The following is a 25,616-nucleotide window of genomic DNA, read 5'->3' on the forward strand; positions in this document are numbered from 1 at the left end:
TGTTTGTCTGTGTCTTTAAATGTAGTCCTGTCCTGTGTGAAACAAACTCGATTTTGAACATCGTGTTCTTTCAGGTGGCGTGACAATATCATCATATTAACAATAAAGAAACAACATGAATTTGCAAATACTTAAATGTAATTTCTTCCGAAGCAGCATGTTAAAAACACAGAAAACAATTAAAACGTAGATCCGGCTGAGAAGTCTCGCAGATCTCTGCAGTAATTGGCCGGTTATAAAGTGGAGATGTGGAGTCCTAAATGCATGCTCGACTGACTTTGGTGACTGTCTGGCTGATTTCGGTGCCATGGCTGACTGGCCTCAGCATCCCTATCTGACAAGCCTAATGAATCGGATTCCTCATTTAACACAAAAGAGAAAGTGCCTCCTGCCAGGATGATTTCTTTGCCTGACTCATCGGTCACACTTGAACTATCCCGGTCTCTCTACAATGTTCGCAGATAGATTTTAAAATAAAAACTGTGATGTTCCCATCAGTTTCAGTGAGCCGGCTGCCTGATTGCTTCTGTAATTTACTGATGCTTTGTTTGATTTACAGATGTCAAACAATCTACGTCGTCTAATTGACCAGTAGATTGTCTTGGGCGTGTGCAACAATAGGGCCAACGTGCCTCTGTGCCCTCTGCATCAGCAAACGGAAAGAAAACCATGATAAGAGTAACATCCAGCCCATGTTCCTCTGGATTGGTAAATACCAGAGATGCCCAACGTGCTTTGCTTGGAGGCCACTTTTGCAAAATGACAGGAGGCCAGGTGCCATATGCAGCAGCCCCATACATGTTTCTAGGATTTTAGGACATTTCTAGGACTTCAGGACATTTCTACGATTTTAGGACATTAGTGGCTTAGCTAGGACCTCTTCCAGGGATTGGAGGGATCCTCCATTGTACTTTTTTTTGATAAACAAGCTGTATTTTGATGCTGTTTTGTACGCATTCTGGCATCTTGTGTTTACTTAAAGTCCAAAAGAATTTGCAGTGTGAATCACTTTATTTTTATTGTGAATTAGAAAACAGGGGCCACCTAGCACTCTATCAGGGGCCAGATTTGGCCTGTGGGCCATAAGTTGAGCATCACACTGTATATAAACTTGTGAGCCATGATTGGTTTATTGATCATGAGGAGAAGATAATGATTTAGAGACACCCAAAGGTGGTATATAAGCTCTCTCTGTTAGGTGGTATATTGAAAGCACATGAAACACACTGGAACCCTGATGTTCTGGGATCTGTTTGAGGTTAAATCTCTATGAGCGACTGGAGGTCCTGATCCAGCCATGATTGTCGGATTCACGTGCACTAATTTAATTTTCTGCTCATCTGTCACCACAAATCTGCTCTTGATTTCCGACAGGAAGAGGAACACAAGAAATGTAACTTCATTTTGTTAAATGATGAGGCCAGCGGGTGCAGAGAGGCAGCCATCTGTCAAGAGTAAACCAGGAAGTTGTAAAGCAATGGCTTTGCAAGGTCGCGTTAAACCAGGAAATGATGACTCTGTATATCTTTTGTCTACATTTTCTTTGAATGTCTCGTGAGTTTGTAAGCCAGAGAAGCACATATGTGTCTTTGGTTTATGCTGTTATCACATATGATATGTTATGATGTCACAGAAGGTAATACAGTAGATTTAAGTATATTTTGAGTAGTGTTTATTGGGGTTGGGGGAAAATGATTCTCTCCCTCTTTAAAGATTATGTCTCCACACAAAAGAGTCTAATTAACAATTCAAAGGCCAATTCTTGACATTATGATCACCGTTAATAGTTTCATAAAATTGATACGTCAATCTGCTAGATGTCCTTCCTGAGCATCATCACAACATCAAAACATGGTTTAAACTCTAAGAGGCCTGTTCTGTCCAGCAGCAATATATCCGAACAACTATAAAAAATAAGTCAGCTTGGTCTAAAACAACAAAACCAAATTGCCTGACACATGACTCAAACCCCCAGTTTCAGATCTGTGTTTATTCCCAGTTAAGTCCCATTCACAAACTATTCATCCACCATGTCTTCTCCTCTTTATTCCTCTTTATATTATGTCATCGGACTTTCTGGCATAAAAAAGGGTGTTTTTTCTCCCAAATTTTGAAGTTTAATTACATAATATTAAACTTTATTCAGGTAATAGTACCAACATTTTTTCTCAAGAAAGTAGGATTTTTATCTCAAATTACTTTTTCTTGTAATATGTTTTTTTATGAACTGTATTCTTGTAATATTCTGATTTTAATCTCAAAATCTCATTTTTTTCCCAATGTAGCCTTCAACTCTTACTTTTAAAACTAGCAAGTAGTCACACAGTGAGAGAAAATAAGTTATGAGTGGAAATAAAAAAAAAAAATGATACATCAAAATACATCAGTAATCATTTTATAATGGCATTATGGCCATTTGAATCATAATTGAATGGAATCGTGAAGTGCCTAGAGATCCCCACCCTTTGTGTTTACATTTGCTATTCTTTTTTCTTTGACCGGTAGACTACAGGTGCTCTTACTGAATATCCTTTGTTAAAATTATGAGCGGAGATAGTGCTGTGAGGCTGTGTAATAATAGGGTCTGCAAATTTAAATCAAAACCAGCTTTTGACTGTGTTATATCCTGTAAAATTGTGTTAATAGGAGTAAACCATCTGGACATGATTGTAAATCCTGTATAAGAATAACCTGCCTTGCTGTTTCTGGATTAAATACTCAAATAAATCTGTAATTCTCAGTTTTGCCTGCCTGCTGGACTTTGAATCTACTGGTTTTCTTAATTAAATGGAACATGAGACAAAACTGAGAAAATCCTAGCTGACCGTTCAGTGACCTCAGACCATGAATAACATTAAAACAGCCCCAATGCAGTGCAAATAACCAACGTGCCAGTAGAAAAACACCAGTCCTACAAAGTCTGTATTTGGTATAAACAAATTAATGAGTGACCACTTTCCAACATACTGTCATCCCTAACCATTTAGTGTTGGTTGACTTTACTGGAACTGATAATTGGCAAACAGAAACACAAACAGGGATGTCCCTATGCTTCTCAATTGGCTGTCTGACCAGTTTACTCATTACATGTTTGGCTCATTTTCTGGCTTGCTAATTACTCTGATTTTCTTTGAATTTCGACCATTTAAGTCAAACATGCTGCACTCTAGATCTGTAGCTTCGTGATAAGAGAGGGTAGACTGAGAAAAGAAACTGTAGTTTTCATCCCTACCTGTCAAAAGTGTACGAGGTGCAAAGTGTCGTCACTGGTGCCAGGCTGCGGACAAATTGCTCTGCATGACTGACCTGTCAGCCAGCCTGGCTCACTCACAATTTGGCCTGCTTCATCCCCATCTATCTTGCACTAATGCAGCACAGTGGGAGCCTGAAGCTTAAAGCACAGTGGGTCTGGCTCCAGACTGCAAGATAAATAAAAGCAACAGTGTCACTCCCTCTGGCTTCCCGGCTAACCAGCCATATCGATGACATCTCTGTCTGTGTGGCCTTAAGCTCTGAAAAACAACAGGGCCATTTCACACTCAGAGAGACTTAACCCAGACTAACTTCATGAGTACGAACCTCAACTCCAGGCAAGAGAAGGTTTAAAACGTGGCCATAAAAACTGGTCCTGCTGATTAATTCTTCCACGTGGAGCTCCAATAGCATGAGATATTGGCCACACTCTGAGATAATGGAGAAAGGACATATTGGCAGCGGTTGATAAAAGACATTCTCCTTCCACAGTATTGTTTCTATTGATCCAATTTGCTAATCCCCGTCCAGTCTGCAAGCAATGTCATCCTGTAGTATCTAAGAAAGCTTCCCACATAACATCGCTGCACAAAAACATATTTCCTTGTCTTTGATGATACAATAATCCCTATCCATTTATCTTGGGTTTACAGTGACTCAAGAAAAATGCATCCGCCATACACCATTAGAGCCGCATACAGTATCTTCCTCTTTGCTGTCAGTCTCTCTAAGCCCTCCACTTCCTCTCTGCTTTCCCCGTCTCTAGTTTGTTGACTCATACTGCTTGCCAGCAAATGAGTGTAGTCCCTGTTGTGTGCATTGCTCACTGTGTTCAAACAGTCTGCTGACAATTGATGGTCCTTTTTATTTCATCGATTCCACCTTCACCTGTAACCCTCTCTACGTTCTCAAGTGTATTTCCTCCCCTTCACTTTCTGCTGTCGGCTTTTTTCTTGGCTCGCTGGCCTCTTTTCGGAGGCCGGCCTCGGAGTGCTTCACCATGGCAACCAAACTGATACATTTCCTGAACTTCTGTGTTTGTCCACCAACAAGTTTTTCAGTCCAACAGCAACTTTTACCCCTGAGATGAACACTGGGGGCACCACAGTGAAGGCCAAGAGCCTCTTCAAGGGGGCCAAAGGTAATGGTGAGGTACCACATGGCCATTTGGTGAGCATTTCTCATTGTTTTTAATTGGATTAATCAGTTATTAATGCAAATTACCAATGGAAACATTTATTGTGGTCTGTTATTCAATAATGTTTGGTGTGACTGACAGACTGATATCTTTTAATTAAAGCGTATGCAGTACACTTACTGCCTGTGTTGATATCAGAATATTTTTCTTTCATGTTTTAAAGTCGCAAGTGTTTTGCTTTAACTTATCATCATGAAGTTAATGTTGACTGCACAATGAAATGGCAATAGAATAATGACACCATCAGCATTTAGGTTTCCTATAAGCCTTGCTAGAACTTTTAAATTCTGTCTGCCACTGATTTCAATCTGCCTGGAAGCTGAAAGTTTGATTTACAGCACAGAGGAAGCGCCATTGCAATAGCTACACAACATTATTCATTGCATATCAACATTAATTATTTGTAGTTATTCTCAGACAAGGACTTTTAAACTCAGAGAGCGTTTTGTGATTCCAGCTTGCTCTCATCCAATGTCAGTCACCAGCAGTCCAGCACTTCTGAAATCAGGGCAGTTTGACCACACTTACATATATACTAGTAAGATGTCGAAAACGTCAAGCATCTTTCAAAATTCATGAAGATGATCCTTAAAAGTCAAACGCCAGATACACCAAAGGAAACACAAATCTACAATAAGCTTGGAGAATCACCTGAAAGCTGTAACAGCCCCCTTACAATGTATTCTTTTTTGTAAATCATGGTTGATGTGTGACCTACGCTCAATGCCTTGATTAATCGTCGATATTTCTCACTTAAGCTTCAGTGCCCAAAAACGAATATTCACAAAAGCCCTATGTGCAACCAAAACAGGAAGAGGGCAGCACTTTTGTTTTCCATGACAGCTATCCGTAGCTATACCAAGGTACCAAATTGTATCAATGTAAATGCAGCTACTATCCCCAGCAGTGAAAATGACAGCTCAACAACTAAAGTAAATGTGGAAACTGCAATAGTTACTCGGCTCTGGGGAAAACAGAAAGTGATCCAGCTGTCTTTGCAACAGTGCAACTACCAATAAAATCACTTGGAAAAGCTAGTGGGGGTAAAATTGGAGTTATATAATTATCTAGTTCCACTCTAATAACTTTAAAAAAAAAAACGGGGATCCAAATGTACATTTTGTGTCAGAGAATAAAGATGTCATCCCACAAGCACGATTTTGTGAAAAAGGAGAACTTCAAAGAACTACTGTCGATTACACGCGCAGGCTACAGTTTAGTCGTCGTGTTTTCTTACCACTTTTTGAAGAAACTAATACAGTTCTTCAAAGTAGTCCACTGGTTTTAAAAAAAATAATAAAAGTGAAGCCTAAACAGATTCCAAACAAATGCATTTTGTCCCAGAACGTGTCATACTAGTTTATGAGCTTTGACTAATGATCACATTACAATTAAGGATAATACTGGTGTAATTCTATCGTCTAATGTCACACTGATGACCATTTGTGTTTTCTGCAGTTCCTAATGCCTGTTTTACTGAAGGTTTGTTGCCTCCTGTAAGACTTATTTCAGCTTGCACACACACAGCTTACTGGTGCCTTGACCAAAGTAATAAATCATGCTGAATATATGTCTGGAGAGTTTTATTAGTTCTAAAGGAGGTTAAGAGGCAAATATGGGGTTAGTTTTCCACGACCTCTTGTAGCTGTCTTCACTAAAAGCCACTCTACACTGAGGGGACCACTAAAACGAGTGGAAGGAAGGAGCCCTATTACGGGGGATAATTGGGACAAAGCCTCAGAGACATGCAGTGATTTCCTCTCAATCAGTTTCACAGACTGGGACTACTTTCTGCATCTGCTAAATGATTGACTGTTTGTCAATGCAACTGAAGTCTCTATCTGCAGTTTAATGGGCTTTAAAAGGCCTATGACCTTTAAAGTCTGCGGCAAACTGCCACAGACTTTTCATAAAAACAGTTTAACCTTTGAAACCTGGAGCAACATCGCTTTTCATGGGGAAAAAAGCAATAAGAAATGTTTCACATGAATTAGTAAATTTAGAACATTATCTTTTAAAAGCTGGGGGAAAATGTCTTGGGGGAAAAAAGAAAAAAGCTATGGAAAATTATATACTTATAATCAGTATTATTACATATTTAAAATTATGTCAGAGAATTATCATAATTTTTCACCAGTTTTTTCAGAGGATTTCATTGTTGCTTTCTTTTTTCTTTTTTGTACTTTCTTTAACTTGCTTTATTAATTTATTTATTTTAAACTAATTTCAGGTAATTGTATTACACTTCTTACTAATTGCCAACTTCTGGATCATTACTTCTTTCATTGCTCATTTTCTTCTCATATTTTTGAAAGAAATCAAGCCAATTTGCTCTTTTTTCAAAGGCAAGAAGTTAAAAATGTGCACATCCATAAAAACGTTGAAGAAGGTGCTGGAACCACATTTAAGTCCAATCGTTGAACAAAGGAAGGGCATGTAGTTCAAAACATCACTGGTTTTGTGAGTATCTCAATTAAAAAACTAAAGGGAGCTGAGGTGTGTGGACCTTCCTCTGTTTAAAGACATGAGAATAAATAAATTCCAGGTATTATCCATAATAATAATCTACTCTTTAGCGAGTTTCTTTTTGCGGCTTAGACACGGCAGCTTAAACGTGGCAGCTTTCAGCTCTGGCAGTCCTTGACTATCAATAAAATAATAAAGTGAAGGTTGGTGCATCTTGCCTAGAAAGTGCTGCAAATGACAAGAGATGGAGTAAAAGGGCAGAAAAGAGATAAACTCCTGATAAACCTGAAGGGAAGAAATCGCAGTCACAAATTTATAACAGCGATCGGATTACATTGTAATGATAATGATCAAGGCCGCCCACCTCCCACACACACACACACACACACACACACACACACACACACATACACACACCGGCCATCCAGTCTCTGTCTTTCTCTGTGCTTTGTCTCTCCTCTTTCCACTCCCTTTACTGCCTGTTGAGCCAATAATCAGAGGTGTGTGCGTGCGTGTGTGTGTGTGTCTGTGTGTGTGTGCTCATGACAGAGACAAAGAAAAGGATGCAACGTGTGTCTGTGTGTGTGAGGTCCTGATTATATTAGCCTTTATGCGCAGGCAGGTTCACTGACGTCAGTGCTGAGCTGGATCTGATGGAGAAGAGGATGGAGGGGGCTGGTCAGCCATTCATAACTATAAAGTCTTATGGTTGTTGTGTGTATGTGTGTGTTTGTTTTTCTGCTGCATGAGTCACACCTGTATTTGACAGTAAGAGGGCACTAATGAAATTTCTAAATGTAAAGTATTTATAAAGAAATCTTTCATGCATGATTCTTTCAAACAGACATGACAACATTACTGTCTCCCAAAGAAAAATCCATTCTCTAATGTCAGTCTTTTTCTATCACAAACACACACACACACACACACACACACACACAAACGTTCACTCAGCATCCATTATCACTAATAAAGATCAGTAGCATTTCATAGACTGCAGTGACATTTTCTCTTCAATGTTTTGACTTCTGAGCTTTAACTGATATTTTTATAATCACAATGTATCAAAGGGGCTCCTCAAACTAATGAATCTCAATCATCATCTTGGCTTAACAGAGCTTTATAGTTTCAGCTCATTTGTTTAGCTGTCCAGTCCACTGTTTCGTTTCACTGTCACTGCTCTCAAAGCATCATTTTCATGCTTCACCAGGCAGCTGTTTTTAATGAATAAGCTCTAAAAACCCTATTTGCACCACCACCTGCTCAGCACCAAACAACAGACATACATAGTTAGCAACTAGCTGGTGAGCATAGTGGAGCAATTAGCTGCTAAATAGGCAGATATTTCCCTCAGGAGCTGGTAGCGACCAAAAAAAGAGCTAAAAGATAGTGACACAAGCATGCCTGCAATAGAATGCTTATGTTGCTGCCTTACTGCTAGACGTGTACATACGCAACTTTTTGCTGAAAAGTTCTCCATATAAAGTTAAGAACTTCATATGTCAATGCTGTATTTTTACAACTTGTTTTTGCTGCCCCCATGTGGCCCAAAACCCCCAAAAACTATTGCAGGTTTAAAGCGAGACTATGTGACTTCTGAAATACAAAATAGCCTGTTAATTTCTCTTACAAATTAAAAACTGCATTAATGAGCATAAAAATGCGCCCTTGTTACCCTCATAGGTTTTGCTTCTACAGCCTTACCAGTTAGCAATTTTTTAGATGTTTAGATTGCTGAATAACAGAAAGTCAGTTGTCTACTTTGTAACGTGTCTCTACTTGCGCTATTGTAATGCTAAATTTTACCATTTGCCATTACTCCGTAATTGCTAGTTGCTAGTTGTAGCCAAAGTGGCTACTGTTCAGCAGTTAGATAAAGTTGCATCGACTACATCACTTTGAAGGAACATTTTTAGTTTATATATGTGTTGGGAAAAAGCCTAAATAATCAAGACTTTATTTTTCAGTTGCAGAGGCCTTAGAGGTTACAGGGACTCCATGAAAAATTCAGAGTGCATGAGTTTTCCTGACACGGTTCTCAACATGGAGATGGCTGAACCGGTGGCTAGCAGCTAATGGTGCTAAATCCAAAAACAGCACTAAACAACGACAGTGCTCACAATGGAGGGAACTGGAAGATGGCCACTACATTTCTGCAATGACGCTGTCCCGATGCTGTGATTTGAGCACAGTGCAAAGTGGCCGTGATGAGTTAGCCAGTGGGCTTCACACATGCACTAACATACATGCATAAAATTGCAGATTACCACACACAAACAGGTAGTGTGACTTCATTTTATGTTCAGGACATAATTGCTCCACTATGTTCTCCTGCATTAATACTCTGTACTGATACTGATTATCTCATACACATCTTTAAGATACTAATCATCCCCTGGGTCTCCCTTACTTCCCGTCATCTCTCTACTATCTCTAACCCACAAAGGCAGGAATTTCTAAAAGATAAAAAATTATGAAAAGATTATGTTGTTTGTTGGTAATTCAGAAACAAACAGACACTGAGTCACTAAAATAACACCCCCTCAAAGTGAAAATAATCAGCAAACGTAAACAACAAAAACAGTTAATTTAACGTTAAGGTGAAAAGGAAGTCAGGCTATTTGTGCCCACTGTCAGTGCTGAGGTGCCCTTGAGCCAAGAACAAGTCATTTCACCTCAAGCTGCTCCGGTGGTGTGACCCTTAATGTGACTCCCAGTCCTCTGATGTGAGACCTGAAAGTCTTGAGGGTGTGCGTGTGTGTGTGAACAAGAGAGAGAGGGAAAGATGCAGGAAAACAAACTGCAGTAGCTAAATTTGTCAGTTATGTAATCTTCTGTTTCTCCTTCTTATTGTTGTTGTTTTCAGCCTCTTATCATCAGCATGTTTTTCTTCTTCCTGTTTGGCACCATTGTTCTGGCTAGACCCGTGTTTGCCTCTGTCAGCCCCTCCAGGACGCTGCATGCTGTGATTGCAACAACTAATGCAAATTCAGCCAATGCCCTTACATTCCATGCCAACCATTTTTAATCACCACAACTCTTCTGAAAATCTAACCAATCATCATAGTTTCCAGTGAGTTTCACCAATCATATCATTTCCCCGTACAGCATTACCAAACTCACCACCATGTTTCTGGTTGTGAAGACGTGCAACACAAATTTCTCACGTTTACCAACAAAGCAGACTGCTACAGACTGTATAAAGCAGATGATCTGCAGGAAAGCTGAGGTAAATTGTTTACACCACAAGCAAGTCTGTGGTGGCAAATATATGAAAGTCACTGATTTGAAAAACACTTTTCAACTCAGAACACAACCAGAGAATGGCTGAAACACGTTGACAACAGGCAAGACAAATCACTATGACAGATACTATTGCATCCACATCAATGTGCTAAAAGAATCAAGCTTAGTTAAATATGCATGGTTAATGGTAACATTAGTGTAGTATAAATCACAAACTGAGTCCTGGAACAAGTTACCTTTAAAAAAAAAAAAATACACAAAAAAATTGCAACTGTTTCGTTATAAAATAATAATAATAATAATAATAATAATAATAATAATAATAATAAATATAATCATTGAAAGACTGCAGGTTTTTGGAAAACATGCTGTAGAATCAGGCATTTTAGGCCACAACAATCCCCCCAAAAAGCCAGTGAAATCCTAGAGAGACTGCTTAGTTTCCCTGTGCATTATACTGATTTCTACTATATCTACAAATTTAACCTCTTGTCAGTGCTATCCTTGTGTGTGCTATGCTGACGATAATTGAATCCGTTTCTCTGTCATGACTATGCCATTTTCAGACAAAACCCCACCGCTCCAACATGCAAACACATCCTCCATCTAAAGCCACTGAATTAAAACTGAAACCAACTTCCTTTCTTCCTGCACTGCTGTCTCTTATGGGTAAGTAATGGGCACCTGTTGAGCGCTGACAGGGCCATAAAGCATGAGCGTATTAGCGAGCGATCTGCTGATGACTGTTTTCAGCACCACGGACAGCACGTCATCACAACTGAGTGTGAGGGATGAGAGGAAAAAAAGAATTAAGGAAAAGGGAGAAAAAGAGAGAAACAAGGCCTTATGGCAGATAGAAAGAGAGAGAGAGAGAGAGAGAGAGAGAGAGAGAGAGAGAGAGAGAGAGAGAGAGAGAGAGAGAGAGCTGGCCATGTCATTAGGGATTAGCCCAGTTCCACAGCTTGAGGCTTTCAGTGTCTGAGTGCTCTTGTCCTCACACACACACAAACACACCCAGCAGCAGTGTGTTGCCTCAGTGTTTGTGTATATGGATATAGATAAAGAAACGTGTGCCATGATTACATACAGATTCAGCCTTTGCAAAAAGCTTATAAGCCTATCATCATCATTTTTTATACCAAATACCTTCAGAGTATTTTGAGGATAAACAACAAAATAAACTCTGGTCAGCATGGCACATCTCCTTTTACCTGTTCTTCTCTGAGCATAAAGACATTAAATTTCACCATCTTTCTCCCTCTGACACACCTAAACACTGTCCATGCAAGCAATGACTACACATGATCTCACCTGCAAAAACACTTAATTGAACGTCCCACCCTCTTTGAGACGAGTCCCAGCCGCCCCTCTGTCTCTTCCTGTACTCTTCTCGACGCTCCAAACGGAGCCTGCTGCAGCTCTAGTCCGGTGGGAGAAGCGACACCCGCCCTAAACTCTCTCCTCCTTTCTCTTTCTCACGCAAAGACGCGCAGCTGTTAAGGTGAGCTGCGCATACAGGAAGGGACCCGACATTTCCGTCCACCGAACATCACCTCCATCTACGAGGACGCGCGGTTTCCGCCGTGTTATGCGCCATCGCTCATGAAAAAAAATGCACAAAGGAAGACAACACAAAACAGGGAGGAGGAGGAGGAGTGAGGGGGGAGTCACTGAGGGGAGAGGGCTGAGTTGGAGATAATGAGGGGATGAGAGGAAGAGAGAAAAGTGGAGGAAAAACACTCACTGTGGCACGGCCGGATTAAAGGATGCCCATGTCGGATGCTGCAGTCGGTCACCAGCATCAGCAGCAGCATCTCCGGGCAGCGCGGTGCATCAGCGGGAGACAGCGCGAGGAGGGAGGGAGGGAGGAGAGGGAGGGTGAGGCTGATGATGTAAAAAGCTTTAAATCATTCAGGAGCCCGCTGCACGACATGTGACCGCCGACACGGTGTATTATTCATCCGGTTTGTTTCCTGATCGCCCTCGACCGGCCAGGAGACACCGAGCTGACCGGACGTCGTCGTTCCGGCGGCCCACCCCCGTGATTCAGTTTCCACTATGACTCCAGGATTATCACTACAATGTGACTGCCTAATTCTGTCAATATAATGTTACATTGCACTTATTTTGTATTTTATGTAAATTTGACTTCTACTGATTTTATTTTATTTAAGCTATTGCTTTATCTCTCTTATTTGTTGTCATCTAAAATTAAATTGAATAAGAGTTAAAAGGTGTTTTATATTTATCAGAGCACATATTTTATAAGCCCAGTATTCACAGAAAAATGTTGGCATTGTACATTAATACAAACGAATGTAATAAAAACATTACTCTTGCATGTTTCATAATCATGATACCTTTCTAAAGTGAGCTGGTATGAGCCGACACCTATAGGCGAGATTCTTGCCAACAGCAATGTTAGCTATGATTTAGTGAGCAAGCTTTTGGGTCCCCAAATGTGAGACCCATTTCTTATTTATGAATGGTGGTATGAAACATGGTTGTTTTTTTGTTTTGTTTTTTTGATTTTGCTGGTTTTCTTGCCAGAATAGTGACACAAAAAAATGTGTTTTTTTACTGAGATATATTGCTGGTTTTCCTGACAGCATGAAAAAGGTTGGATTTTTTTTTTTGCAAAGAAATCACTGGTTGTCCTGCCAGGATGGTGGCCGTTTTTCATATGACATCACTTGTTTTCCTGCCAGGATGATGGTACAAAACATGGTTATTGTTGATCGAGATTTCGCTGGTTTTGCTGCCAGGATAGTGGCACAAAAAGCATTTTTGATGACATCACTAGTTGTCCTGCCAGGATAGTGACATAAAAATGTGTTTTTTTTGGTGTTTTTTTTTTCTTGAGACATTACCGCTTTTCCTGCTGGAGCAGTGGCACGAAAAGAGGTTGATTTTTTAAAAATATTGCTGCTTTTCCTGCCAGTATTGTGTCTTCCAAACTGGGTATTTAAAGCCAAAGTATGGTCCTTTTGCTTTTCATTATTAAGTTGTTTTTGTGTCTTAACCCAGCCACATGTTAAACACAGAAATGTTGAAAGGTAAAGTTTCAATCGATATGCTGACATGCCGATGTTACATATCCGCAATCTGCAGAAACTACAATTGATTTCACATCAGGGCTTTTTTTCTTTAAATCAGTGTAATTCAGTCAAAAAACTGTAAAGAGATGATTGTGCCAAATAAATATCAGGTATTACAAATAAAGATTTCTAAAAAGGATTTTGCAGCGTTTGTACATGAGAGAAAATAAACAGGGGTGACTTATCGGTTTGTTGCAAAAACACAAAAATAAGATCTTTCTTTGTCATTAGTCACCGTAAGGTGTGTGGTGAACCACACTTTGCTCTTTCACTGTTGCACTTGGACTGTTATTCTCCCACCTGAACATGTAACTTGTTTGGTTGACTAATTGCTTTACAGGCATGCAGGAGATCAATAGGTTGTAAAATAGCCGCATATAGCAGCAGCTAATCACGCTCACCACTGCAAAGTGGGTGGTTTAGGTCACACAGGGCATGTCTGTCAAACATAATGATGTCAGATTCAAATAGCTATTGGGCCTTTTCTGAGCATGTGACATTTTCCATGGATGTGATGCCTTGAGGGGGTCTTGGAGCAGCAGTGGTGTTAAATATCATTATGGGAATTGCATCCCCAACATCCAGCATTCACTTCCAAAAAAAGAGGCAGAAAGAGCCATGCAAAGGCCTGCTACTAAATTATTAAGCCTGTGCTGGTGTCTGATCAAATATTCAGCAGATGGCCATGTTATTTGCCATAGATAGTATTTATGACAGCTGCATTGTGTGTACAGTTTATCATGTGTGTGTGTGTGTGTGTGTGTGTTAGAGCACTAAAACAACACATTTTCCTCTGCGTGTTTCAGTGCAGGGCGTTACAGTATGTGTTTGTTTATTGACTCTGACAGACTATGCCTTTAAACTTGCATATAGGCAATAACGGAACATGTCTTGGCTACAAAGCACCCTCTGGTAGACAAGTCAAGGGCGTTTTATCAAATCCAGCCTCGTCTTTTATTTGTCCATAGCAGTAACACTGTTGCTTGTGGCAGCCATCTTTTTTACTCTTTAGAAACAAAGAGAATAAAAGATGAAACACCCACCATCCATAACTAAACAGAACACTAGAACATCTCTTACAAAATGAAAGGGAACACACATTATACCACAGAAAAGCAGAAGACACTGAAACCCCCAATAATGAGTCACTGAACCCAGAAATTAGTTGCCATTTCAACAACTCTTATTCGGTTCGTTCTACAACATAAAATACTGACTTAACTCGCAAACATTGAAGCTTTTAATTTGATTTATATTCCAACAGCAGTGCCTACTTTTACTGTTTGATAGGATTTCGTTCTGAGTTTGAGTAAAAGAGAGAGTAGTGGAATTACTCTCTTGATCAGCTCAACTCAACTTTTTTTTTTTCCCATAGAACAATTTGTGTTGCAGCAAGTGTAAAAACATAATAAAAACACATAAAGCACAAACAATATGACACAGAAACACACAACAGTTGACATTAATCTGTACACAGGGTGACTTGCACCTGAGTACATTCAAGCTGCACATGAGCTGATAAATAAGTGTCCACCAGAACTTAAAAATAACATCTCCGAATAACATAAACCAGTTCCAACCAAGTATACATCTACTTCAACAGGTCATGACAGTCACAAAAATGCAGCATCAGGACCTGCACCGTAAAGGCCGATGCTGCAATATAGATCACAAGTACAATGTGTACTCTTACTGTCACTTTCATATCAACATCGTTATCAAAAATAATACTACAATTTCAATATATAAAGCTACTGACACCCAATCGCCGTCATCAGCATCAACATCATCATCATCAATGTACAGTACAGTATGTACTGTTACTGTCACCTAATCATCATCATCCTCATCAACACCATCAGTTCTACAAGTACAACAAGGAACTGTTACTGTCGCTGTATCATCATCATCATCATCATTGCCATCACAGGTAAAGTAAAGCCATAGCAGTTACCTCCTTCTGCTATTAGTGTTTAAAGCACGAATGGAGACAGGAATGACAGAATTTTTATACCTTTTTTTTGGCAACAGGTGCGCTTAGGTGTATGCCAGATGGTAATAACTTGTACTCAGAATTTAGTGGATGGCACATCTGCTTACTCTTTGTCCACACTGTTGGCGGCATGGGTGGCAGAAAATGCAGAAGTGCAGCCTGCAGTTTGAGTAACAGCTGGCGCCAAGTAACGTAAAATTTGCCATTTGGATGTGTTTCACCACAGGGAGAGGAGGGATATCTAGGCACTGGTTATATGAAATTTACCACAGCTCATTTGCACATACCACCGACATTCTTTTGCTACAAAGCTGGTTGAAAATCGGCAACAGATCCCTTTAAAAAAGCAGAAATTTAATAGATATATCAAACAATGAGTTAATTATGTTAAAAGCAAACATTAAAGAAAACTCTGTCACAGAGCAGATAACAAGCAAGTCAATCTACTACTTGCTGCGCTTTCACTCTGCAGTGCACTGACGTGTTTGAAGCCATCATGGCCGTAGCCATGTTCTTTTCTAAAGCTCACATTCACTGCTTTTTCCTCCACTGCTAAATGTCAGCTACCCTGTAGTCCAGCGGCTTTGTGTGTGTAGGAGTTTCTGTGTGTGTATGTGTGTGAATGAAAGATGAGTCATTATCACTGCACCCTAAGCAGAGAGACAGCTGTGAGACCTGAGTGCCACTACCCATAATTCAGCACTGTGTGATGGGGTCACTGGACTACAGGGCAGGCGTGACCCCTTCTATTGGTCAGATGTGAACCTGCAGGAGTGGACACACACACACACACACACACACACACACACACACACACACACACACACACACACTCAGTTTCCTCATATGTCAGATTAGAGTAGGGTCAATACTTTTGCCACATGCATGTAAGTGAGGAAGTGAGGGTTAACCATTGACACGCTCAGCGGGTAACGTGTCGATGGATGTGGTCTGCCAGCACATTTAGACACACATGTTCACCTAAAATGAACATGTGCTACTACACTGTGAATCTCTTAGATTTATTGAATATCATATTTCCACTCTTTAACTAAGCTGCCGGCTCATATCTCATGATAATAAATGCTCCATATTCACACGCTATCAAAACTCTATATCCAGCTCGATAGTCTCTCCTCCATCCCTGTCAGCCTCCTCGGCTCCGCTCTAACGGGCATATATTATTCAACACAGTCTGCAGAAGTAGCCTTCCTCCTTCTCTGCTGCTCCCTCTGCCACATCGACGGTAGAGGAGGATGGAGGGAGGGCAACTAAAAGAGAGGGGCGTTTGAGAAAGACAGAAAAAGAGCAAAGGCCACATGAAGTGAGAAAGGAGACAAATTGGAAGGTGATGAGTTAAGAGCGGGATAAGACAGAGGGAGAGCAGCAGCAGCAGAATGACAACAGAGTACAGAGCAATGAATATGAAGACAAGAGTGAGCTGGGAAAGACGAATAGATTGAGCAGGATGTTTCTTTTTATGATTTCTTTGCTTCAAGGACGTTGCAGTTTCATCTTTCTTGGAGTCCCTCTAACCTTCCTCAGTCTGCAGGACCTGATTTAGCATATTTTGCCTAAAGAAAACTCAGCCTTTTATCCTACAGTGAAACAAAGGCGCTTCTCCCCTACAACAGGCTGCCAAAAGGAGCTTAAAACAGCCCTTAAAGAAGAAGCCCAAAGAAACCCAAAAGAAACACAGTAAAGTACTTCTTAATGATCTGATACTGAGTTGCAGGGGTGTTTTAGGATTTGAGGACACTGGGGACTTAGTCTGAACCTCAGGAGGAAAGGAAAGTCCTAAATTCCTAGAAACATCCTAAAATCAAAGAAACATCTTAAAATTCTAGAAATGTCCTAAAATCCTTGAAATGTCCTACAGTCCTAGAGACATGTAAGGGGCTGCTGTGACTGGCCCCCAGCCTTCTGTCGTTTTGCAAAAGTGGCCCCCAAGCAAAGCATGTTGTGTATCACTAGGCTAAGGTTTCACATATTATATTTTAGGCTACTTTCCAGATTAATAATGACTTCTGTTAAAAAATAGTATTAGCTGTTAGAAATTACTATCAATACTAATTAGAAACAGACTTTACAGATACCATCATTACACATTTATTGATTTTCTTAAAAAAAATGGTTTAATGTATTTACCATAAAACTTCAATTAATGGTCCCATATTATATTTGCTTCAATCACTGAACTCAACCAGTGTTTATCTGAGACAGGTATCCATATGGGACACACTCACAAAATAGTAACTACCTTTGAATCTGGCTTTGAAATGAGCAGATAAATAAGTTTTTACTTTGAGTCAGTTTTAAATTGTAAGGTTTTAGTTAAAATGCATGTGTTTAGGAAGCACTGAGCATACGAGTGGATAAATGAGACTTGGATTATGTTGCACAAGTTGAGTTTGTAAAAATGTTTTGATGTAGTTTTGTGCTGTTGTTAGGTGGTCCCCAATTAATCCATGAATCAATTGTTTTCCATAGAGGCATGCGTGTAAAAAACCTTTAATAATTTAAGGTAACACAGCATGACTAAAGTATTCATTTAAGGGAAAGATTTCAGTATTTCTTCCATACCCTTATATTAATATTGGAATGGTAAATGGGTTTTCTTTCACTCACACACAAACAAATTCCAGTCACAGATTATTTTGGAGCCCCACAGAGCAACGTGAGGCAATGTTATACAGCCTGAGGTTAGTGTAATAAAAATAAAACTGCACCTATGAAGATGAATGTAACCTATATTATGAATTATAATATAGTCTCTTCCTTTTCCTCTCTCTTTTCACTTTTCCTGCTGTAACTTGTGTCACACAACACAAATTTAAGGTTAAACAAATGTCTTACAATACCCTTTGCATTGTTGTCTTCACATTGTGTTTGTCATTGTGCGTTGCCGCCCGGCCAGCCCCTCTGAACTGACAGCTAAACAAGTGAAAACAAACCTTGTTAGACGTGTGCAATTACAATTGGACACAGACTCAGCGTGCGAAAGGCAAAACCCAGAGAGGCTCACACCGCTAATTGGCTGTACTGTGAGTTAATGCCACGGTTTCTTGAGTCTCTTTGAGGCACAAGGGGTCCCATCCCATGATCCTCTGCAGCTCTTTTGAGGTCGGCCATTCCCACAGGTGTTCGCTCTACGGATGGGGTCATTAGCATCAGCCTCCGCCAGCGCTTTGGCTCAGCAGCTGCACACCCCCCACCACACACACACACACACACACACACACACAAAACAGGCCCAATAAACAGCTTCTGTAGCACAGCAGGGACAGACAAACAACTCTGTAAGTTGGACGCAAACCAGCCTGATAGTGTGTGTGTGTTAGCATTTTTAGATTTACAACTAGGAATGTGTATCGACTGGGGTTTGTGTCCTGTGTGATTGTGCGCGCATGAGTGTGTCCATACGGGGAGTATTTGATTCAGAGGTGATTAACAGTATGCTCTGCTCCACCTCAGGAGTGAGAGAGTTGGCTCCAACAGTGCATTTAGACAAATGCGTCCCTGTGTGGACGTAACTCAGCCAAGAGGAAACTGCTGTTCACTCCTTAAAATTTTACAAAGACGGAGGAGGGAGTGAGGGATGAGCAGTGATTATAACATGATGAGGAGGCAAAAACACAAGCAAACTTAGGGTGTTACAGAGCATCTTTTAAGCTCTTTTCATAATTGTTTTGCATTGATGGATGGATCGAATAGATGTACAGAAAAAGGATCATTACTAATACTGTTTTCTGCAGATACAAGCATCTGACTATATCTACTGCAGTATCTGCACTACATGAACAGATGTTCAGTTTGCAGCTTCCCTGTTTCACATTCCTCTCACTTCCCTCTAGCTGTCTCCTCATCATTCTCCATCTCTGATTCTCTCTCTCTCTCTAACACACACACACACGCACACACACACACACACACACACAAAATCGACTTTGTTCATTCCCCAGATGAAGATATCTCAGATCTATTCTCATACATTGGGTTCAGCTTCAAATGCAGTTCATACACACAAGAGTGTGTCAGAATCTCTAAAATGAATTTTCAGCTGCTGGATGAAAACCTCTTATCTCCATGAAGACGTCATTTTAAAGAAGTGACAAGTCCGGCCTCATTTTCTGACAGATGAGTTTTAGTCCAGACTAGTTTCTGTTTGGTACGGGAGTCATTAAAGTGATTTAACTAACGTGTGTGTGAGGTCAGGTTCATTCTAATTGCCTTCAGCATTGGGATATGTGGAAGATCTGTGATACCACAGACATCTACAGAGTGCCCTGAGGGGGTAACCATGGTAACTGTGTGTGTTGGCATTGAATACATGTGCAGGTGTGAAGGCCTATACTGTAAGTGTTTGTTATGTGTGGAGGAGCACTTTGTTTATTATGTAATAATCAGATAACATTTATTATAATTGATCAACAGGCATTAAATCGTGTGTGTGTGTGTGTGTGTTTTTCGCACACACACAAAGAGATAAAGGTACAGTATTTACCTTTGTTGTTGTGCTAAATACGTGACTTTGATTGGCTGTAGATTTACTCTGGTTTACTTCTGTAGTCTTCTATCTTGGTATATGGACTTGCACTTGTATAGTGTCTTTATACTTAAAGCACTTTTACACTACATGTCACATTCAAACACATTTACAAACAGCTGGTTGAGGCTGCCATACAAGGTGCCACCTGTTACTCAGATTAAACAATTCATGCACAGACATGAGGAGCAATTTAGAGTTCATTATCATGCAGACTGGAGGAGCCGAGTCAATGCCCTGATTGGTGGACGACTCGCTCTACCTCCCGGTCTGCATTCTAAACCCATATACCACAGGTTCTCCCACACATATATGTATTTGTGGCCGCCCGCCATGATCAAAACATCTACCGCCATGAGGAGCCGTGCAGTTATCTATTAACCCACACTCTTGCACGCAGAGTATACTCAGGGCAAAGATGGATCAGAGAACACTATGTGCAAAGAAAGTCAAACTTAACTGTTCATTGTGCTGGTTCTAAAAATTTGCATTCACTCGCCTCTGCAGCAGCTGCTCCTCTCATCCATCAAATTAATCTGATCGGCTCTGACAGGATGGGCAGTACAATAATCCAACTCACGACTCAAACATTCACAAATTGTTTCTCAGGAAAAAAAAACTCTGCCCGAAGAGTTCCGCCTGCGCTGCTTCATGGACCTGCAAAAACTTCGCCACAGTCTTTCAAGTCAGAGCCATCCATCACTCCTCCACAGCTCCACCCCTAGTCCTAATTTGGTCATCATCTGGCTCCAGTAATCCAAGTTGGCCAAAGCAAATATGCCAAACTTGAAGCTTCAAAATTTGATTCCACAAGCAAATAGGTGGAATCACAATGGCAATGTGCATTTTTTTGTTTCAATGTTTGTGTCTCATTTCCCATTATAAGCCAACCTGAGTATCTTTAAAATGATAAAAGAGCCCGAGGTTTTAGTCACAGAATTTGAAAATACCTTTTCCATTGTTGCAGCAGGTCAGGAATTGTTGGAAAAACATCACTTAGGTATTAGGACTTAATGTTCCTGCAGCATAATCCAGTTGTCTGGGCTCAGGCTCAAACACACACGCACACACACACACACACACACACACACACACACACACACACACACACACACGTAACATTTTAAGATTCCATAAATGACTCGAGCATCTGAAGGGGCATGACTGTCTTTCTGCAAGCATATGTATGTATGCATCTAGTGCAGAGCATATTTTAATTATGCATCTTCAAGCATTGCGTTTAATACCACCACAGCGTCTTCACAACAGTTAGTTTGAAACTTATTGATAAAGCAGTGAGAGAAGAGCAAGAAAACAAAAGGAAAATGAGGAGAAAAAAATATTTAATATCAGAGGGAAGCGTTTAATATTTCTGTAGAACTTGCTGTAATTAAATAAAACTGCAGTGGATGAGAGATCTGTGCTTCAGCATGTGCATCCCTTTGTGTGTGTGTGTGTGTGTGTGTGTGTGTGTGTGTGTGTGTGTGTGTGTGTGTGTGTGTGTGTGTGTGCCTTTGATAATGTGTGTATCGACTGCAGTCACTGTTATGTGCTGCAGTCAAAGAGCTCAGTCAGAGAGGGGAAACTGTAATTTACCACCTCCACCTTGGGGAAATTGACTATTCTGCTCTCATGCACTCTTTATTTCTTTCCCTTGATATTTTCCCTCTGTTATGCTCTCTCTCCTCTATGTCTGCCCCCCTTCACACACGCACACACACACATACAGATCACCATGGCGATAGAAGATGGAGGGAGGGGCTGAGCTTATGAAAATGCAGACAAAACACGGCTGATGCTTCCTATCTCCTCATTATCATTACCTCATCTCTCCCTCCATCGCTCTATTTTTCATATTTCTAATATCTTCATAACTGCTAAACTTTCATTCGACATCATCATCAGGTGTTCATCCCTCTTGTGCCGTGTCTGTCTCTTCATCTCGTCCTCAGATTGTGGAGATAAAGATAGGCACTGTTCGTTAATGAAATCCACCCAAGGCCAGCCATGACTCACTCTGTGTTTACCCTGGGTGATGACATAATGTCCTCTACATCCATCATGAGCACACACAAAACACGTGTACGCAGATACACTTCTTTGTGTAATAATTAGAAGTGGGTGGTGATGGGTTTGTCTGGGGTCATAGTAAATACATTTCTATTTTTGGTGGAAACTCCGCACCAACACTGGCTTTATCTTCTTTTTTTCCCCACAACCGAGGTAGACATCTTTACACTGCTAAGGAGAAGCGAATGGGCCTCATTTACTAACCACTCTTTGGATGAAATTTCCTGCTATAACCCATTGCATTTTACAAATATTCTGACATTCACCAATGTTTTCCTATTTGGAATTTCTTCTTACGTAAGAACAGAGTCTACGCAAACAAAAGAGCACTCTTATACACATTTTGTGCTGACACGTCTGTGCAGAATAATGGGTTATTGCATTTTCCTCAATTCAGTTGTGTAATAAAATAGGATTTATATTACAATAATGTAAGGACCCAAGGACAGAGGGATGTCTTATGCTGTAAAGCCCTCTGAGGCAAACTGTGATTTAGGCTTTATAAGTAAAATTGAATTGAATTGAATAATATGTGTATACATGTAGACAGCTATGATATATCTCAGATGTAAATTGGTATAGAAAGTTAATGTATGTATAGATAAATTTAGTTAATTTTTCCTACTTCTTTTCAGAAATATGATTTTCAATTACGACATTTTGACTTAACAACTTTATCATTATTCTTTTTTTATTGACATGTTTGAGATAAACATCTCTCAGTGTCTGTGTGTGCACACAGACACAGAAACTGCAGTTTCATGCTCTTTCATGAGAATTTGTGAGGCGTTAACTTATGCTGTTAGGATCAACTGACACATCCAACCTAAGGGGATTTATCATTTAAAAATGCAAGTGCAAACAATTCTGGGACTGAAGAATATGTTGTGAATTAATTGTAGACTTTACTTTAAAACAATTTTAAGAAAGAAAGGATATTGGTGAATAAGGCCAAATGTTTCTTTTATCACTTACACCTTTCAGTCCTGAAGTGAGATTTTTAAATGTCCCACCATCATAACATCTTAGATAGATAATAAGAAGACTGATATAGAAATGAGTTTTCGCTAAGTTTTGATCGTACAGCACATAAATTTTGCTACATATCAACCCTGTTTTCCAGCAGCAGCAGATATCTGATATTAAAAGGACAGTACTGTGTGCCTTTTAGTTACAAAGCCCTGTTAGATTCCATTGTGTGACATAAAAACAAAGACCATGTTACATCTATTTTTGAGTCTGCTTTCATCCCTTGCCTCCGCCAGCGGGGCAGCACCATCTCATCTGCTTAGTCAGTTTATATCAGTTGGTTTCATATCCTGTATGGAATTCTACCGCAAATTGCGTGTGCCTCAGTGTGCATCCATGCATGCAGGCTGTGTGTCTGTGTCTCATATCCTGGGAACATGACTGCTGGATTTATTTACATTAAGTGCCTACGGAAACATGTGTTTCCTGTGACTTTATTCTTGTGAGGTCAAGTTTTGTAAAGAAAAAGTGTGTCAAGTTTTGCAAGTGCTTTGTTAGAATTTTTATTTTGACTTAGGATAGATAATTGAGTTTAATGATGTTTCCTTTAATTGCATTAGCATTTTGCAACTGCAAATCTTCGCAAATCTTGGTTCTATTAGCTTGAAAGCATAATTAAAAGTAGGTAATAAAAGGTCTGGTTTAAAGACCTTGGTTCTTCTGAGACTGAAAGTGAATGTTGAGCCTCCATGCTGCTGTGTCTTTCTTCTGTTTGGGTGGCTTGTATTTGTTAATTCAGACACACAATGGGGAGCTAATGAGGGGTCTGAGACATAGGCAAATACACCTTGACATGTCTTTGGACACAAACACACATGCTTTGTTTTAACCCCCACAATTACACACAGGTTTTAAATACTGAATAGGTTCAACAAGGTTCAAGGACTTATTTCAAACATACAAAGACACACTGTGACACAAAGAGAACAGCTAATTTCCACATCTGCCTCTCAGGCCGTTAAACAAACCCCCCAACCAGGTGCAGGAGGGCAAACAAAAGAGCCGTCAGGATCTAATTACAAAAAATGAGGCCACACAGCAAACTCAATTTCTGTTTCACCCAATCTCTCAATTTCCTCTGGTTACACATCATCGTCTGTTTTATGTTCTCTTTCTTTTGCTTAAACTCCCAATGCTCCTCCTCATACACATAAACACATAAACTCACCAATACACACAGACATACACACAAAAACACAGCTAAGTCTGATGTCAAATACACTCTGAGAGCCTCTGAGACCTCATGGAGTTTTAACCACCTAGCCCAAAAAGGAACAACGAGCCAATCAGATGCCAGTGCTGCAAAAAAAGCCATGAATAAATGATGCTGTGGAGTTGTTTAACTGGAGCTGGAGAGGAGTTGAGGGGGAACACTATAACTCAGAGAGGAAGAGAAAAAGGAGAAGTGAAAGTAGGGAATTAACTGCGGGAAAAATGAGAGGTGTGTGCATTCTCTGTTCATATACAGCCGTGCCATCATCACTACTCTGTTCAGTCCAGTCATACTGAGTGGGGAGTGTAAGTTTTACGTTTCCATGAAGGCAAGCACAGCAGCTGTCTCTGCCTAGAACGTGTCATCTAATCACATATCCATTTTGTCCACTTTATCCTCGGGATCATCAGAACTACAGCCCCAATGACTGTCTAGTCCAAGTAGGGAGGAAGAAGACATTTGGGGTTGACCCTGAGGCCAAGGAAATGCACAGTGGGGGTCAAAGTTCAAACAATGCCAAACATCTTTCTTGCGCCCTAGACACACTGCATGAGTGAGCTGCGACGCTGCTGCAGAGCTGCCTGCAGGTGTAACTGCTGTATTTCCGCAATAAAAAACACATACTCCATTTGTTTATGAAGCCATGCAAGCTGGTGTGTTATCAGCACCACAGTCCTGCAAATATTTCACAATAAAAAGCCTTGTGTTAACAACTGAGAGGATTCTGTCATATAGACTTGAAACTGTAGCGAAAAGTAGCATGAAAATCAGTGTGACCATTAACACCCCATGCTCACTGTCAGCGAACGTCACGCAGAGGAAAAATCGGCGAGCCTCCGTTTCACAAGCTGTGCACGCTGAGCAGCAGCTGAGACACTCCTGAGCAGTGCTGTTCACGCGATCAGTCACCCTGCTTCCGTCGATGAAGAGCCTATGGGATTTTCCCATTGGATTTTGGATTTCTGCAGAAAAAAACTCACAAGTGAGGTATTTACTGACAAATTTTAAACTGTAGAACAAAACATTTCTATGTTTGTGCTAAATAAATACCTTATTTCAAAGACCAATTAAAAAAACAAAAAAACACTGACTTTAAGGTGAGAGAAGTAAGTGTGGAAAGATGCTTACTAATTTTTGCGTTTAAGGACTCACTCTGGCAGCACTTTATTTGTTTAATACTTCGATTTCTGACCAAATACCTGCCAAACTAATGACATCCCATCAGCCTGAGCTGTGCTAGCATGTAAAAAAACTAATCTAGAGGGGTGAACGACTGTTGTATTTAGCTAAAAGTGCCGCAGCCTTATAGAGCCTAACGCGTTTGTAAAGTCTTGTTTCAATAGGGGTCATTAGAGATTAATGTTATCTTACATCAGTCAGCATATTGTAACAGAGACATCTTATCTTGTTGCATCTCTGGAGTGAAGACAATTTAGACTCACAAGCTGAAAAGTGCAAAGTTAAAAGTTTCTAAGTGGTTCCTCTTGAAGCTAGGAAGATGAGAT

At 40.2% G+C, this 25,616-nt stretch overlaps 1 protein-coding gene across 3 annotated transcripts in view; it reads right to left on the bottom strand.

The window, feature by feature from the left end:
• slc7a14a (solute carrier family 7 member 14a) overlaps positions 1 to 25,616 on the bottom strand; it is a 73,804-nt gene that overhangs the window by 26,871 nt on the left and 21,317 nt on the right. The window contains exon 1 of one of the 3 annotated variants that reach the window (XM_042500688.2): positions 11,907 to 12,937. The exons of 1 other annotated variant lie outside the window; for it this stretch is intronic. The gene's annotated coding sequence lies outside the window, so the exon portion shown is untranslated. Of the gene's footprint in view, positions 1 to 11,473; positions 11,822 to 11,906; positions 12,938 to 25,616 lie in introns of those variants that run through there. One more of the 3 variants, XM_088087404.1, reaches the window with a different exon arrangement.

Source organism: Plectropomus leopardus, chromosome 14 (assembly GCF_026936395.1).
Source record: "Plectropomus leopardus strain MGB_pleo_1.0 chromosome 14, ASM2693639v1, whole genome shotgun sequence".
Lineage (NCBI taxonomy): Eukaryota > Metazoa > Chordata > Actinopteri > Perciformes > Serranidae > Plectropomus > Plectropomus leopardus.